Source organism: Staurois parvus, unplaced genomic scaffold (assembly GCF_062004578.1).
Source record: "Staurois parvus isolate SC_StPar_1 unplaced genomic scaffold, SC_StPar_1.0 ptg000097l, whole genome shotgun sequence".
Lineage (NCBI taxonomy): Eukaryota > Metazoa > Chordata > Amphibia > Anura > Ranidae > Staurois > Staurois parvus.
This window is the reverse complement of record NW_028317893.1, coordinates 1,125,172-1,139,955: the sequence shown is the minus strand read 5'-3', so window position 1 is coordinate 1,139,955 and position 14,784 is coordinate 1,125,172. Positions and strand designations below refer to the sequence as shown.

At 40.4% G+C, this 14,784-nt stretch overlaps 1 protein-coding gene across 10 annotated transcripts in view; it reads right to left on the bottom strand.

The window, feature by feature from the left end:
* Nucleotides 1–14,784, bottom strand: part of PTPRM (protein tyrosine phosphatase receptor type M) — a 998,088-nt gene that overhangs the window by 812,185 nt on the left and 171,119 nt on the right. The window lies entirely within an intron of this gene.

Here is a 14,784-nt window from a genome sequence, read left to right as displayed (position 1 = left end):
AGTAGCTCAGCATCTGTTGAACCTGTCCTTAGGATCACTTGCAGGACATGTTTAGGGATGCAGAGGTGAATCACTACGGCGGTTTCTGATTGCCTTACCAGGGGGTTGATTTTCAAGGGAACATTGCTGTTCGGACAACTTATTTATGCCCTGAAAAACACTTTTGCGCTTACATTCAAAAGCAAAGATATATTATCTCTTTTCTATACTGTGAAGCTCACCTTTCTAAGGTCAGTTTTGATTTATTGAAATACAAACATGTTATAATGACATGCAAATTAACACAACCTCTTAATCTCCTGGTCTGCATGAAACATGCTGGTTTACTTATTGTTTTTAGATAAATGATGAAAGCTCAAAAATGATGTTCTACTTTTACATTACCACTGTGCAAATAAGCCTGTTCCTGATCCTTCACCAATGTCATCACAGCTCCAGCACACATATTGGTCTTTCCCCAATAATATCATATGCCCCCCCCCCCCCGGAACATATTGGCATAGCTGGGAACTTTCAGGATCTTTCCCGGAGATTCCTTCTCTTTAGTCTCCCTGCCAAGTTTCAGGGCCACGGGATGTTCCCGCCAGCTCAGCCATTATACTGTAACTGTACTTCCCCAATCCTGTCCCTCATTACCTACTTAGACCCCTTGCACATGGGGCCATCCAAGTGCAGTGCACCCCTCCTGATGTTTTAGTGTGTCCGGGAAGGACAAGTGCAGCATCTGACCCCACTGGAAGGCAATCTGTCAAAGTCTATGGCAAGCTACTGCTGGACATGCCTGATGTTGTTCAAAGTGCTACCAGCGTTTACAGCTTGTGCATTCTGAGATGAAGGTCTGGAAGCAGTTCAATCCCTAGTGTCCTCAATTCTACTGAAAGCCACTATTTCAATTCTTCTCCTCCACCTTCATTGTCCACAGTGTTACTGACACAGTCCCCTCCATTTCCACTGTCCCAGAATGACCAGCTTCAATTCATCTTTAAAGCTGATTTTAATTATATGCCTCCTCTGTAAAACCTTATGAGTTAAGAGCTGCTGCTCTGTAAATACAAAGTTTTGAACTCTGGTGCCAAATGCACTATGAGCACATTTATTCACCTGTATGGCTATGGTTGTTTTAATGATTTTGTTGCTAAAAAAATGTTAGTCAAAAGATTAACTGCTCTTCCCACTGTCTTACCCTTCACACTTTTACCATACTGTCATCTGTCATATCTTCAGCCTCCTTTTCTGCACATACTGGCCTCTGTCATACTTTTCTCTCAGATATATTTCACCTTGCAATATCCTCTGAACAGCTCTCCTGCACATACTGTCTGCTGCCATAAACTGCCCACTTTCCTGCATATTTTGCCCTTGGAATACTCTTTAAATCCCTCTACAGCGCATATTGCTACCATCATACAACCTGTAAAACCCTTCTGTACATAATGGCCGCTGCCTTACTCTATGTACTTCTCTACTGCACGTGGTGTCTTTTGCACATACTGTTATTTGTCATACCTGCTGAACTCTTCTGGTCATAATGCTCCCTGCCATACCATCCACACTCCTCTCCTGCACATATTGCCTTCTGTCATACTCTCTACACTCCTCTCCTGCACATACTGCTAACTGTCACACCCCCTGCACTCTGCCCCTGCATATACAGCCTGCTGTCATACCCGCCATACTACTCTCCTGCACATACTTCCTATTGTCATACTACCCACATTCCTCATATGCATATACTGCCCACTCAGACACTTTTTCAGTATTGTTTATTATATCCCCAACCTTCCTGTTCTGTAAACAACACACTTTTGCTAATCTATTATACAGTGTACCTTGACAAAGCACCCTGCAAGGTATAGGTTTTAAATCTGCATTTGGAATGACAAGCATTTTCCTTTTGCACAGCCAGGGAAGGCTGGGGGAACAAGCTAACAGTCAGTGAAACAAAATCAACTAGAGAAAATGTGCTTAAAAACACTCAAACACTCATTTGGTCCATTTTTTTTAGATTTGTGGCAGAATTAATTGTATAATCCAATTTGCCTAAACTTTTGCCAAAAGCACATCCATGCCTGGTATTAACTATAACTTTTAACTTAAGTCCAGCCATTTAAAAAGGTCTGAGATGTGGACCCATGTCACCAAAGTACAGGGCTTAATTTCCTAAGCTATAATGCATCTGTAAGCTGCTATCATATTCATTATTTTCAACCATATGAATGTTATTTTAAGAACTCATTAGCTCTCATACTGTAGCTAAAAATGCCTATGGCAAATAAAAAGTATTCTGAACATTAAAGCTTAGTACCTCAAGCCTATTGTGAGATATGTTAACACCTACTAATTCTCGAAATCTAGATAGTAAGGCTACTACACCATCTTGCATACCAGGGTGACCTGGGTCATCACAGACTGTGTTAATCAGAAAGTTTTGCTATTATGCACTTTGCAAGCACACACCTGGGTAGAGCTCCATCATTTATGTTCTAATTTGCTCATCTCTGTGTCTGAATATTGAAAATACACTATATTGCCAAAAGTATTGGGACACCTTTCCAAATCATTGGGTTCAGATGTTCCAACGACTTCCACGGCCACAGGTGTATAAAATCAAGCACCTAGGCATTCAAACTGTTTCTTAAAACATTTGTGAAAGAATGGGTTGCTCTCAGGACCTCTGTGAATTGAAGCGTGGTACCGTGATGGTTGCCAACCGTGCAATAAGTCCATCCGTGAAATTTCCTTGCTACTAAATATTCCACAGTCACCTGTTAGTAGTATTATAACAAAGTGGAAGCAACTGGGAACAAAAGGGACTCAGCCACGAAGTGGTTGGCCACGTAAAATGACAGAGAGGGGTCAGCGCATGAAGTGCACAGAAGTTGCCAAATGTCTGAAAAGTCAATAGCTAAAGATCGGCAAATGTCATGTGGCCTTCAGATTAGCACAGCAACAGTGCATAGAGAGCTTCATGGAATGGCTGCATCCAAGCCTTACATCACCAAGTGCAATGCAAAGCATTGGATGCAGTGGTGTAAAGCAGGCCGCCACTGGACACTAGAGCAGTGGAGACGTGTTCTCTGGGGTGACAAACCACGCTAATCTGTCTGGCAATTTGAAGGACGTGTCTGGGTTTGGTGGTTGCCAGGAGAATGGTACTCGCCTGACTGCATTTTGCCAAGCATACCAAGCATGCCAAGACATTTTGGACAATTTCATGCTCCCAACTTTGTGGGACCAGCTTGGGGATGGCCCCTTCCTGTACCAACATAACTGTGCACCAGTGCACAAAACAAGGTCCACAAAGACATGGATGAGCGAGTCTAGGGTGGAGGACTGGCATGCACAGAGTCCTAACCTCAGCCCGACAGAACACCTTTGGTATGAAGTAGAGCACAGACTGTGAGCCAGGCCTTCTCGTCCGACATCAGTGCCTGACCTCACAAATGCGCTTCTGGAAGAATGGTCAAACATTCCCATAGACACACTCCTAAACCTTGTGGACAGCCTTCCCAGAAGAGTTGAAGCTATTATAGCTGCAAAGGGGGTGGGCCAACTCTATATTTAACCCTACCAATTAAGACTGGCCACGCAAAGTTCATGTGCGTGTACTGGCAGGCATCCCAGTACTTTTGGCAATATAGTGTATATTATAGGTCATATTTTTAAATGCACATTGAACTATAATTTAGTATCTGTAGAAAAGATAATCATACATACCTGCAAATGAATTTAATACCCAAAGCACCCAGTACTACATTTTTTAAACATCGTCATTCAAAATTCTGTCACTCAGTTTCTTTTGATAGGGCACTCTCCATTCTACCCACTGATATTTTTCCTTCACATTAATGTTCTTTTCCATAACAGGGAGAATACATTAATGTTTTCATGCCACATTTTAATTACTTTTTCATCTTATGCAGTCACTACAATGTGCTCTATGATACATAAAAAAACACAAATCCAGTTATTTAAGTGCTAAGAAAGAATAGGAAAAACGAAGAAGTTTCTTTGCTCATTATTGCCATGAAAGTAGTGATATGAATGGAGAGAGGCTGAGACAGCCAACCCTTCTACTATGACTCAGTTGTACTTAAAGCCTCTTCTATATTGCCACTGTAATGGGAACCTTGTTATACACTTGATAACTCTGATTATGTTTTTTACTCTAGAATCTTAAAGAATTATTATAATTTTAAGCTTTGCCAGGGTAATTTCAGTTTTACATTACTTCTGTGCATAATAAAAGGGAACTATAATAGAAAAGGGAATGCATTTGTTTCCAAATGCTTCATTCACAGCATAATTATAACATTATAATTGTAAGACTATAACCTTTACACCTGCAGCTGAATCTATCTACAAAACAACAACGTGAATGTAGGATAAAGGAAGCCAGATCCTCCATCAATAGAGGAGTTCAGAAATAACAGACGCTTTAAGACATGAATAAACTCTTACAAAGGATGAGAGTGCCTAGTGTTCTGCCCGGCTGTACATAATATAGGAGATGGACACTCCAGTGGTGCACTCAGGAGACAGTTTAAGTATTTTAGGAAACACAGAAAGAGATGGAAAATATACTTCAATGATTTTTGATATCTTGAAGTAATCTGTTGTGATCAGATGTATGAAAAAATCATATATAAAAATTGTAGAAATATAGCCATTGCAAATGGTTTGGTAAAACAAACCAAATATACCAAATGCATTTTTACAATTTTTTATAGGCTAACTGCACCCATTACCTATATTTCAGTTTTGGGTGTTCATGGTACAACAAAACCAAATTAAGATTTTCCTCTCTTTGTTCTAAATAATGGAGTGCAAATATAAGGGGAATCCAACTGTAAGATAGTGACACATAGTTACATAGTTAGTCTGGCTGAAAAAAGACAAAAATCCATCCAGTTCAACCATAAAAAAAAAAGTTATAATCCTATACCCACAGTTGATCCAGAGGAAGGCAAAAAAACCCAGCAAAGCATGATCCAATTTGCTCCTGCTGGAAAAAAAATTCCTTCCTGATCCCCTGAGAGGCAATCGGATATTCCCTGGATCAACTTTACCTATAAATGTTAGTATCCAGTTATATTCTGTGTATCTAGGAAAGAATCCAAACCTTTTTTGAAGCAATCCACTGAGCTGGCCAGAACCAACTCTTGAGGGAGTTTATTCCACATTTTCACAGCTCTCACTGTGAAGAAACCTTTCCGTATTTGGAGTTTAAATTTAATTTCCTCCAGACATAAAGAGTGCCCCCTTGTCCTCTGTGATGACCTCAGGGTGAATAACTCTACACCGAGTTTTCTATATGAACCACTGATGTATTTATACATGTTGATTATATCCCCCCTTAATCTCCTCTTCTCAAGAGAGAATAAATTCAGTTCCTCATAGCTGATCTCCTCTATGCCTCATATCAGTTTAGTTGCCCTTCTCTGTACTTTCTCAAGTTCCCCAATGTTCTTTTTAGCTAAACACCTTTGTCTAACTAGTGCAGCACCAGAAATAATATAAAACGTAAGTAAGAGACTGATCAAGTCATCCTGCCAGTGCCACTAAAAAAATAAATAATATGCTCAAATTCTAATGTTTCATAAATAAGTGAATAAATAAATGAAAGATTCGATAGTAAATAAATAAAATGCAAATTCATAAACATGAAGAAAATCAAAAGCAGCAACAATTCATACATTTATATCTGTGCATTAATAGCCCTTTGTCTATAAATAAATAAATAATTGATCCTTCCACCAAATCCATAAGAATATCCATGAAGATAATACTGGCATTGAGTATCATCACACCACCTCCATTATTATGCATTCACTAGGCACTAAGCTGCATAATTATAAGCAGCATACAGCACTCTGTACAGTAATACAGACTGGCTCGCCTTTCCACACAACAGCTCTGATCCCTTTAAGCAATAATGGTCTCTCTTATTCTTCTCCAATTAATGATTGCCAATCCAGAAGGAAGCTGCGGCGTGATGTCAGCACCCAACGCATTTCGTGCAAGGGCACGTCCTCAGGGGTCTCTTGTCTCTCATCATGCTTTATGAATTGGTGAAGGGACAAGGAAAAATGGGAAAGAAAATAAGGATTCATGCAAACAGCCACAAAGGGGCCGTATGGTGTCCAGAACCTTCATAAACCTTCCCCAGCTCCTGCACCTGCTTTGTGCAGCTACTCATAGGCAGCAATTACAAGATGCGTCTGTATGTGGGTATGTGCCAGATGGTATGTAAAACTCACACACAGACGTATGCCCCAAACACACACTGTGTATAAGCCCTAAACTCACTATTTAAATATCTTCTGTGGTATTTTATTCATAGCTATTATAAGGATATTAAAGGAGATTTAAACTCGTAATGTAGAAAATGGATTTGGGCTTTAAGGTGTTAGACAGCGTTATTGTAGAAGCAAGTGAACCATGCCTCTAATGGTTAATTTAAGGATCTCTACATTTAATAAAATAGCAAAAAAGGAAAAGCAAGCAAGTCACATTGGAACTTACTTTTTGGGAAACAGTGCAATAATAACTCAGAACACTGTTCACTAAAATACACTGTACTTTCCTTTTAAAGTATGCCAACTCTCCGTCATGTGGGTTGCTCACTTCCATGTGGAAGGGGATGTTCATTATGGTTACTTCAGATTCTGCAATAAACATAAAATCTAGCAAAACTAGAAAACAAATATACAAAATATAAAGTTAAGTAATTCTTTAAGGTGAAGGTAAAGTTCCACAGACACATCAGTATCCAGTTTACTGTATTTTCTGCAGAGAATACTCAAGGTCACATCTGCTAGAGAAAGGCTCCCATCTTTGTTGTTGACCTGTTTGCCATCATTTTCTCCTGTATTTTGTTATTACCTTTACCAAAATGTCATTCCCATATTGGTATGATATCATCTATCAGTTGTCTACTTTAGCTGTCATTAACTTTGCCCTGTTCTTTATTTTCAATTTAAACGTAATTCCCAGGATAGCATGCTCCTTACCAGTTTTGAGGATTAAATGCAAGGGTTTATGAAAAAAGCAGCTTTTGCCACAATGCTATTACACCATGATAGCTTAACAATAAACTGTAAGCTCAAAATGCTGCATCAAGTGCACACCAGATAATTTGCCAAGTAAATAAACAACACCTTATTGACAGCACAGAAACACAATTCTGCCACAATCAGTACTGTCAACGTATCTTAGTATTCTTCAGGGACACAGAGGTTATGGACCTCTTCTCAGGGGTTATATTATTTGTTTTATCAATTTATTTGCTTTAAGGGACTTCACTCAGAATATTTACACTGAAATACTCTGAAATGCTCTGTCATCTTGCTGTCATAGTCTCTTGGGGTAGACAGCATGGAGGTTTAATGTACAGGTAGTGAGAGGCCACATCTCAAACTCTCTAAAACACCTTTACTGCATTTCCAACATTGTAGGCATCTTGTCCACAGCAATAACAAATAACACATAAAGAATAAATCTTAGCCCCTCTACCACAGTCCTTAAAAAACACAAACAAACAAATAGTTCTTACTCACAAGGCTGCCACCACACAGGTTCTCTCCGGAGAACAATATGCTCTGGCAATCCAAAGGTTTACAAGATGTTAAAGTGGTTATAAAGGCAGACGGTTTTTTGTACCTTAATGCATTCTCTGAATTAAGGTAAAAACCCTTCTGCATGCAGTTCCCCCCAGCCCCTTTATACTTACCTGAGTGTGATCTCTATCCAGCAGAGACTGTCTGTGCTCCCTCTCCCTCCTCACTGGCTCAGAAACAGAAGTAGGAGCCTTTAGCTCCTACTACTGTCAAACACAGCCAGTGAGGAGGGAGCAGGGCCGCATTGCACTCTGTGTGTCAGAAGACACACAGAGCTGGCTCGGAACCGGGCCCAAATGGGTGCCTCCAAAGCAAGTGGCTTGATATGGGGCACTCAGCAAGGGGGAGCAGCCAGAAGCACCAGCGGGGACCCCAGAAAAGGAGGATCTGGGCTGCTCTGTGCAAAACCATTGCATAGAGCAGGTAAGTATAACATCCTTGTTATTTCTAACAAATAATACAGGATCCTTTACAAGCACTTTAAGGGAGACTTCTAAAATCAGATGTCTCTTCTAGCTACTCCAGTGGTGTACCTGCTCTTGATTAATCCAGATTTTTAGCAACATACCACCTACTCCTCATGAAACCACTTTCAGCAGACATAAGAGGGCATTCTGGGAGAAAGCCTTCCAGTGTTTCTCTCACAGCAGGCATTGCTACCAACCTGGCTATATGGATTTATTTAGTCATCTACAGACTTATGCTAAATCCCTTTCATTAAAATAAAGTGTGGATGCAGATACAAAAAGGGTCCAGTGCATACCACTAGTTCTACACAAATGTCCCCAAAGGTACCCAAGAAACTCCCTAAATCTTCTATATAAATACCAATTTCACAAGGCTATACCCAGGCATCTTCATAATTCATACAGGAACAAGATATTCTATTGTGATATGTGGGGTAGTGACATGTCTGTGCTTTATTATCTGAAATACGATGTGTGCGTTGTAATTCAGGGACAACTCTGAAGGCTATTGTGAAGAACTTACTGTCACATTACAATACCTACATTTATTTAATGATAAAAATGCATTGTTTTCTATCTACCAGCTAGAGTTCAAAACCTAACTGTTGCCTGCAGTAGGTGTCTTTTCAAAGAATTATTCAGGCCCATCCACACTTCAAAGGTATAAATGTGGTTTCTGTGCCTTAATTAGGTCATAAAAGCTTCATTAGCATATAAGACTGCAATCATTAGTGGTGTTCACATCAGCCCATTGGAAACATTTCAGTATACTAACCTGAGCTAATCTGTCACTGTAATTGTGTTGCATCTGCAACAATGCCATTGTAATTTTCACAGTATCAGCTAACTCACATGCCTTATGCTTTACAGAGTACACAGGTTATACATATCATTCCTTTCCCATGGCATTTACATGAGAAAATACTAAATGTATGCAGATAGTGCCCATGGTGGTTTTTAACTTATCATGTCAGTGCTGTAAGACTTAAGTGCTAATTACGTAGCCACAGTGATGGCCAATCATGCACACACACAGGCTGTAAAAAAGCAAGCAAATGTGAATATGTGCTTACAAGTGTAAACTATATATGTAAACCCTCACCTTGTAAAACAGCCCATTCAGTTAAAAATAGAAATGAAAGGAAAAATGTTTGTGTATATACTGTATGTATCGGGGCTTGGAGAGCTGGGGGCAGCAAAGGGCAGAGAAAAAGTCATACATTGATCTTTCCAGTAAATGGCTGTGTGTGTGTATGTGTGTGGTGGGAGGGGTTGGGTTGTCAGCACAAGTTCAACCATTGAAAGACATGCAGGATGGCCTCCCAGCACAATCAGAAAACTGACCATGCAGAGATGGATTTGCTTCCGTGCCTAGCATGGTCAGTTTGAAATAGAAAAGCAGTAGGACAGACTCACCAGGGATATCACACAAAAGGAAGCAATAAAAAGAGAACAGAATACTGTTTAACACAAGTACATGGTACAACAGACACCTATCACTAATATGAAATGTTGGGGTATGTTGTGGAATCAAAAACATCAAAGGTATTCAGTTGAGGCTATTTACTAAAACTACATGGTAGAAAATCTGGTGCAGCTCTGCATAGAAACCAATCAGGTTCCAGGTTTTATTGCCAAAGCTTAACTGAACAAGCTGAAGTTAGAAACTGAATGGCTACCATGCACAGCTGCACCAGATTCTGAGTGTACCAGTTTTAGTAAATCTGCCCCAGTGAGTCAGTGCAAAGGACAACAATGATACATAGCAATCCACAGTAACCAATTCAAAGCAACTTTACCGCACAGAGATTAATGAACGATTATTTGTAATTTCACATTATGGGTTAATGCTTTCTGCTGAATACACAAAAATGACTATAAAGACTCCATATATGTATTTTCTTTTATTTAATTTTTATTTTTTTTCTGTTTAAAATGTGTATTTAGCCACCATTCACATCTGAGCATATTGAAGTACATTTCTAGAAGCACTTCTGCACTTCAACACTTGACTTTCAATTTTCCATGTTTATCTATTGTGCTTGTTCGCATCTAAGTGATTTGTTGTTGCTAAAAGCTCAGAAAAAGTACAGGAGCTTCTTTGGGGCATGATCACTTGTTTTTGGCCTCAATAGACTTAGATGGAAGTGCATGAAAAATGTTTGCATGCAAACCTAGGCTATGGTACACCCTATTAAATAGCTGTAGCTAGTCAATTAATGTCCCGCCGATAAGTTAGTAGTAGTAAAAATACAGCACTATAGACATATATTTACTTTAACTGTGAAAATAGAGTGCTATGTGCTTTAAACAATACAATATACAAAATAAATCATATAACGTGCAATGAAAACAAAGTGCTCAAGATGTTTATGTATGCAAGTATTCACATTTGGAAGTTTCCACCATCCCTTCTATCAGGCTCACAGTTTGTTAAATCTTCTTCCGCCACATGTAAAGAGTCTAGTGCTACGAAGTGCTTTGTGTCCTTATTTGTGCAATCATTCAAATATGGAGGTTTCCATCATCACTCCTCAATCAACAATCATCCTCTTGCAAGTGACCTTCTTATCCACAACGTGATACCTCCACTCACACTATGCACTTACCAGATGTATAGATCCACTATGTATAGGGTCTGTATGTGCTTGATGACTCTGGAGGGTCACACCACTCCACCATATAGGCTCTACATCATTTCTCCTCCACAGTGGTTGCCACCACTCCTCTTTTCTTAGCTTGATACCACAAGGGTTGCACCTTGACTTCTCCTTGCAGGGTTGCCATCACTCCTTTATACGCACCTTCACCGTCTTTCACATGGACCACTGTTATGCTATTTCACTCTTCACACCTCTCATATACAAGTGCAGAAAGCAGGGATAAACATATTGGCTCCCAACTGTTTATTTAACAGTTGTCCTCAGCAATACACTCACATGCTCAAGTTCTAATCCCAGAACTAAGGTACAAGCAGCTTGTGTTAGAACAGTGCCAGCTCCACCATTAAGCCTGGTGCGAGCATGCCCCAACTGCGGGAAAACATCATATCCCTGCTCTGATATACGCGTTTCGTCTGCCCAACCTATTCAGGGAGTGTTCTCCCTCACCATTTGTTTTTGGTCTCAATAGACTTAGATTGGAATGCATGAAAAATGTGCAAAACATGAATTTTTCACATGATTTTATCCTCCTAGTAACTAGTTTTCCACTTGATCAAAACAAATACACTTATGTCTGCAAACACACAAACAATGCTTGTACAAATTTGCAAAAAAAGGCTGTTAGCTTTGCAAAGTGATTGTTCACTGAGCTTAGTTAAGCCCTCCCCCCAGTCCTGGTGTCCCTTTAACCTGGTTTATATGCTTGGGGGGTGGGAAGTACTGCCCAAACACATAAACCCCCTGCCATCTGTTGATCATTACTAGAGACCAGAAGTTGTCTATGATGGCTTGATCACTATGCTGGGAATGTACAGTGAGCATGCTCTCAGTACATAAACCTTAACTTTCCATGGATGCATATGCGTTACATGGACAACAAGAGGTTAATACAGTGAAGCCAATCATGTCCAAGCAAAAATTCAGTTTTTAAAAAAATTTACCTTACACATAATTGAGTATTCACAGGCTCACCTTTTTTATTAACATTCACTGTGCAAAGTGAACATCTACTTTTCGATGTGAACATTTTCTTTGCAAAGTAAAAAGCCTCTGTTCTCTTAGTAGATCAAAGTCAAATTCTAGACTGCTCTCAGTACAGGTATATTCATCTATATGCTTCCTCAAATCTCTTTTTGTTGTACTAATATACAGTATCTCACAGAAGTGAGTACACCCCTCACATTTTTATAAATATTTTATTATATCTTTTCATGTGACAACACTGCAGAAATGACTCTTTGCTACAATGTAAAGTAGTGAGTGTACAGCTTGTATAACAGTGTAAATTTGCTGTCCCCTAAAAATAACTCAACATACAGCCATTAATGTCTAAACCGCTCGCAACAAAAGTGAGCACACCCCTAAGTGAAAATGTCCAAATTGGGCCCAAAGTGTCAATGTTATTTGTGGCTACCATTATTTTCCAGCACTGCCTTAACCCTCTTGGGCATGGAGTTCACCAGAGCTTCACAGGTTGCCATTTGAGTCCTCTTCCACTCTCCCATGACGACATCACGGAGCTGGTGGATGTTAGCGAGACCTTGCGCTCCTCCACCTTTCATTTGAGAATGCCCCACAGATGCTCAATAGGGTTTAGGTCTGGAGATATGCTTGGCCAGTCCATCACCTTTACCCTCAGCTTCTTTAGAAAGGCAGCGGTCATCTTGGAGGTGTGTTTTGGGTCGTTATCATGTTGGAATACTGCCCTGCAGCCCAATCTCTGAAGGGAGGGGATCATCCTCTGCTTCAGTATGTCACAGTACATGTTGGCATTCATGGTTCCCTCAATGAACTGTAGCTCCCCAGTGCTGGCAGCACTCATGCAGCCCCAGACCATGACAGTCCCAGCACAATGCTTGACTGTAGGCAAGACACACTTGTCTTTGTACTCCTCACCTGGTTGACACCATCTGAACCAAAGAAGTTTATCTTGGTCTCATCAGACCACAGGACATGGTTCCAGTAATCTGTGTCCTTAGTCCGCTTGTCTTCAGCAAACTGTTTGCAGGCTTTCTTGTGCATCATCTTTAGAAGAGGCTTCCTTCTGGGACAACAACCATGCAGACCAATTTGATGCAGTGTGTGGCATATGGTTTGAGCACTAACAGGCTAACCCCCCACCCCGTCAACCTCTGCAGCAATGCTGGCAGCACTCATACGTCTATTTCCCAAAGGCAACCTCTGGATATGACACTGAGCACGTGCACTCAACTTCTTTGGTCGACCATGGCGAGGCCTGTTCTGAGTGGAACCTGTCCTGGTAAACCACTGTATGGTCTTGGCCACCGTGCTGCAGCTCAGTTTCAGGGTCTTGGCAATCTTCTTATAGCTTAGGCCATCTTTATATAGAGCAACAATTCTTTTTTTCAGATCCTCAGAGAGTTCTTTGCCATGAGGTGCTATGTTATACTTCCAGTGACCAGTATGAGAGAGTGAGAGCGTTAACACCAAATGAGTCACATGACACCGGGGAGGGAAAATGGCTAATTGGGCCCAATTTGCACACTTAAGGGTGTACTCACTTCTGTTGCCAGTATTTTATACATTAATGACTGTATGTTGAGTTATTTTGAGGAGACAGCAAATTTACACTGTTATACAAGCTTTACATTCACTACATTGTAGCAAAGTATAATTTCTTCAGTGCTGTCATATGAATACATATAATAAAATATTTACAAAAATGTGAGGGGTATACTCACTTTCGTGAGATACTGTATGTTAAATTACCCTGTACTGTCATAAAATTCAGTTAAAAAGGCTAGCAGGTACCATAAGGTGTCAGTTTTCCATTAATGTTAGTGCAATCTTCTTCAAAGACCTGTCATAGTTTCTGGAAGAATGCTCCTACCTTCTAGTTATGACTTCTGGGGCTTGGTGATGGGTTATAGGCACCAAATGATGTCATTTGTGGGCAGGGGGTTATGGCTAGACTGCCCATACCCCACAAAGAAGGATTCTTTGGAGGGCTGTGGTAGTTTTTGTAAAGAATAACATTAAAGTGTTACTAAACCCAGGACCCTGCATTCACCATATCTGGTCTCTCACAGTACACACTACATGGAATTGCAATTATTGTAGTAAATATAAACTGCTAAATACCTTTTCTCATCAGCAGTAGTGATGGGACAAACACTTTCCTGTTCGGTTTGCGGTTGAACATAACGAAAATTCGCTCGAGAACTTTGAACACGGGACAATTCACTAAGCAGTATCTTACAGCATCTGAGTATGAGGTAAGATACCACACAGCTATTAAAAACATTATTTATTATTTAGTTTCAGCTATCAGCGGGGTTCCCCACTGACAGCTGAATGTAAAAAAGAATTGCCAGCATTGCCTTGAAGTAAAATTTTTTTTTAAAGGCATGGGGTCCCCTCGCAATCTATACGAAGCCCTTCGGGTCTGGTATGGATTTTGAGGGTAACCCCCATGACCAAATTTTTTTAAAAATGGTGTGGTGATCCCCCCAAAATCCACACCAGACCCTTATCCAAGCAAGCAACCAGGCAGGTCAGAAAAGGGTGTATAAATAAAGAGTGCGCTAATTATTCACAAAAAATGCAAGGATAAATAGTAAAAATAACAAATAAAATACATAAATATAAACATAAGTCCAGCCACCATAAACAGTGATAGTCCAATATCAACTTAATGTCAGTCTTGAAACAAACACCCATGTGCAAATCCGACACCAGATGAAATGAATACACTCACCAGAGCTATATGCTGATTATATTATAAACCAGCATGATAGCAAAAAAGGGGGGGGATGAGCGAGCACCCCCACCCCTCCTGAACCATACTAAGCAACATGCCCTCAACATGGAGGGGTGCTTTGGGCCCTCCAAAGCACCTTGTCCCCATGTTGATGGGCACAAGGGCCTCTTCCCTACAACCATGGTTGGTGGTTTTGGGGGTCTGTGGGCAGAGGTATTATTGGAATCTGGAAGCCCCCATTAACAAGGGGGCCCACAGATCCCACCCCCCCATGTGAATGAGTATGGGGTACATGGTACCGCACCTCATTCACA